The following is a 4,052-nucleotide window of genomic DNA, read 5'->3' on the forward strand; positions in this document are numbered from 1 at the left end:
ATTAAAAGTAAAATTTCATTGGCAAAGACAAACAATAAGCCAATGGATCAATAATATAAATTACATGACTTCAGCATATCCAGTGTACCCATACTGTGAACTGATATGTATAAACTTCCATCACTGTATCACAGAGTCTTTGCTGTACTGAGCAAAAATCTGAGTTCTTTGCTGAGAAAAAACAATGCTGCTTTTGTGCCTTCTACAAGATATGAATGCCTATAAATTAATGTTTAGAAGGTATGTATTCTTCCCCCATATAACAAATCTCACATTACAAGAACTCACACTTTTTAGCCTATGTAATTTTCACCTCAAAATTTGCAAACCTCAGATGACACTTATGATAAAACCATTATGAGAACAAAAATTTAAACTGAAAATACCAGTGACATGACAGTATGTCTCTATCAAGAAAAAATTAACAGCCAATGTGTGGTGTGGCTTCTCCCAGGCATCTCATGAGAAAACTGTATCGAGAAACAGCACCATTACCCAAGAAAAACAGAATAAAGCATCAAAATGAAAAGAAAAAACAGCAGTAAGATAAATAATGAGGTAAAAATGAGGAACATGGATTCAAAAAATGGAGAATGCAAATTCCTAATTAAGCTGGAACAAATTATGCTCAAGAGAGGCCTGAATGAACACTTGTACCTCAATTTTGACCAGAAGTCAAATGTAAGCTCACCTCCTATGTCACACTTTAAAAAAGTGTAATATACACCTTCCGCCAATTATTCAAAAATTGGATTCAGTGTGAAACACCAAATAAAGCTACAATGAATTAGTAATACACTGTTTTTATTCTGTTTCCGTCAAGAGCTCATACAATGTCTCAGTGCTCCTCAATGCTGGAAACATCAGCTGTGAGACAGACTACATCGTGAAAGGGATACCAGTCATTTGAAGGACTTTTATTATATTATATTATATTACCCTAATCAAATACTGACTACTGTATGTCTCAATAGTGACACAGAAAAAATGGAACCAAAAAAACCATCAGATTCATCATATGAACATGTTTGTCATCATTTGGTCACTTTCAGCTGAAAATGCATCATTGGAAGGCAACAGCTCCATATTATGACTACGCTATTTTGGAACTACACTCAGCCCAAAAACAAATGCATTTCACCAACGGATGCAGAATTATGGATGCAGTTGGCCAAGCAACTGTGGGATCACCAGACTTGATGATTTTCCCTGTATTCATGAGCCCAAAACAGGTCGCCCATTTATGCCGAAATATCACAAAATTGCATTAAAATGGATGCGAGCACTTCAACGGTTAACAGATCATACTTAAAATTGTTTAATTAGGAAAATTAAACCTACTATCAACAGCAACACATGGTTCCACCAAAATAAAGAAATAAAATGAATGTTTGTAGAAGATGAATAGCAACAACAAATGTACGATTCCTTTATTGATATTTTTGGTGACATCCATAACTATTTATTCAGTTCTTTCACACTCAGTTTAAATATTGTACATTCAAGAAACATAGGCTGTGGATAAATATAGATGATGGGTGTTCTCAGTGTGCTTCTGACATTGGTAAACCACCGGACACATGTGCTTGGTGAAGCCCAGTACTATCAAATAATTAGCAGAAAAATACAGACAAAGACAGATCACAGGAGCCATCGTAACATTTTGGCCACTGGGAGGTCCTTTAGCCTTGCAGTCTCTACTTCTCTTACTTTCCCTGGGAGAGTTTATCCTCCGTGGATCCCCAGCTGATATAACGTGAAAAATATTGCTTCATAGGGACGTGTAAACTACCGTTGTCTGGGATTTAAGACATTTCCATAGAACAGCCCATTTAGCACAGATAGCTAAAAGAGAGCAAATGTTTAAAAAGTGCATTTACTTTCACTTCACTAATTTCACACATGGCAACTGTGATTACAGACACATAGAAACACACACGCCCACACACGCACACAGACATGATATACAGACACTTTTCGTGTAGTAAAATGGTGGACAGTCCTGGTTTCTGTTCCATAAATATTGCACACAGAGGAATATACACTCATAATGAATATATTAAGTGTTCACATCCCATCTAAGTCCGACTGATGAGTCAAAAATTCCTCCAAGTTACAATACTGAGAAAGCTTTCTGAGCAGACAGTAGGGTGCAATGGATAAACCAGCACTGGTCATTTACTAAATCAGACAAAGAGAGATGATACATGGTACTTAAAGCAAAGGAGGATCCCTTAAGACTACAAACATGTGAAACTGAAGCATAAACATTGACTAAACCTAGTAAGTGTACTATCAAGAAACTGTATATAGAATCGATAAACGTTACATATAGGAATATTTATCCGGTGGTGAATAGGGAAGGGTAAAAGGATACACAGGCTAGGATTTACAGGATTTACAGGATTGGTAACTATAATTCAGACCACTACAACATCAAGATCAGAGGGAACAACACAAAGCAAGACTAAACTCATCCACAGTTTCATTAACACAATCTCCTCCATTATTCCCACTCACCCCACTACTGCTTTTCTTCCGTTCCCTAGCAAGGCATAACTGTACTACAAAAAATAAAGGTATTTTCAAATATACACCAATGTATTTACAGCAAGTACCATTAAATTATTTACCTGTCACATTTGTATTGTCAATTTGCCAATGTACACAACATATACACATTAAATATACAATAATATAAATATAATTGTTGACTTTTTACACATTAGCATGGCTTCTAGTGTCACATAAAAATAAATAACTGTTAAAGACAAAGAAAATTAAGAAACAGTTATCTATCTCTACTTCTTTAAACTACAGAACACAGGTTACAAAAGAAACCTTGCAGGTGATGGGACTTTTTTTAGAGGACTGAACCTAGAGAAATGAATGGGGTAAACCGATAAGATGTGATTAGGCTTGTTATGGAAGTAGGGACTCTTGTCCAGGACATGCTTGTTATGCTCCACCATGCTGATAATTCTCCGAGGAAATTAATAGACCGTGGTCTTAAGCAAATCCATGTAACAGGTGTTAATTATTCTCAGGAAAAAAAAAAGGACTTGGTATAAAGCAATACGTAATATAAATGTCCCACACTTATTTTTAGGCTAATTAGAAATAGGAAAATCTGTATCACCTTAGATAAATGCAAAGTAATTAGTAAGTGTTTTAGTTATGAATTCAAACTGCATGAAGAGTGCTCGAAAACAAATTGCAAGTCACTCATCTAACAGATGGATTTTTGTGCCAATCAGTTCTTCTGAGATTATACCCTGTTGTTTGGCTTGCTCTGACCACTTGTGTGTGTGCCATGTGGTCCACTGAAAAGCTTTGGTCGCAGGTCCTCTAAGCATCATGTGCTTGGTGTGAAGCTGTGCCTATCATGAGCTTGTTTAAAAATATGTGCTTTTTTATTCTGCTTTCAGTCTAATTACAGGTGAAAGAAACCCTAAAAATTGTAGGTTGCAACCTAGGAATGTGAAACAAACAACCTCACTAGCACCAGGAACTATGTATATCACATACAAGAATTAGAGGGTGTAGTACACAAAAACTACTAACACAGAGAATACAGAAAAGGGTACAATACATAATGCTATCAACATTAGAAACAACATTATATTTAAAGGAAAACCAAACCCTAGATGCGCAATTCAAGGGTCAGAGATCTGTGAGACACTGGGAGCACCGCATGAAGCAGTCTCCTTACTCATATGTTAGCAGGAATGGGAGATGCCCAGTGCCTGTGCTCTCAGTCAACTGCACTTATGGGTCATGCCTAATGGGTGAGCACGCAAAGTTTTATACTACTACACAAGCTCCTCAACTTGCAAACCCATTTGAGACGAGAAGTCTGTTCATACTTTGCTTTGTTCATAACTCCAAAATCAAGTTTACCACTAAGTGGTAAATCAGTAAAATGCCCCACAATTTATTTGTGAGCTAGGTTTTGTAAAAATCTTGGATATAGCTATAATAAATAAAAACATTACTTTGCTACACTTGAATATTTTTTATAAATTTCAAACTATATTAAAATAATTTGAAAT

Source organism: Scleropages formosus, chromosome 16 (assembly GCF_900964775.1).
Source record: "Scleropages formosus chromosome 16, fSclFor1.1, whole genome shotgun sequence".
In the NCBI taxonomy this organism is placed as follows: Eukaryota; Metazoa; Chordata; class Actinopteri; order Osteoglossiformes; family Osteoglossidae; genus Scleropages; species Scleropages formosus.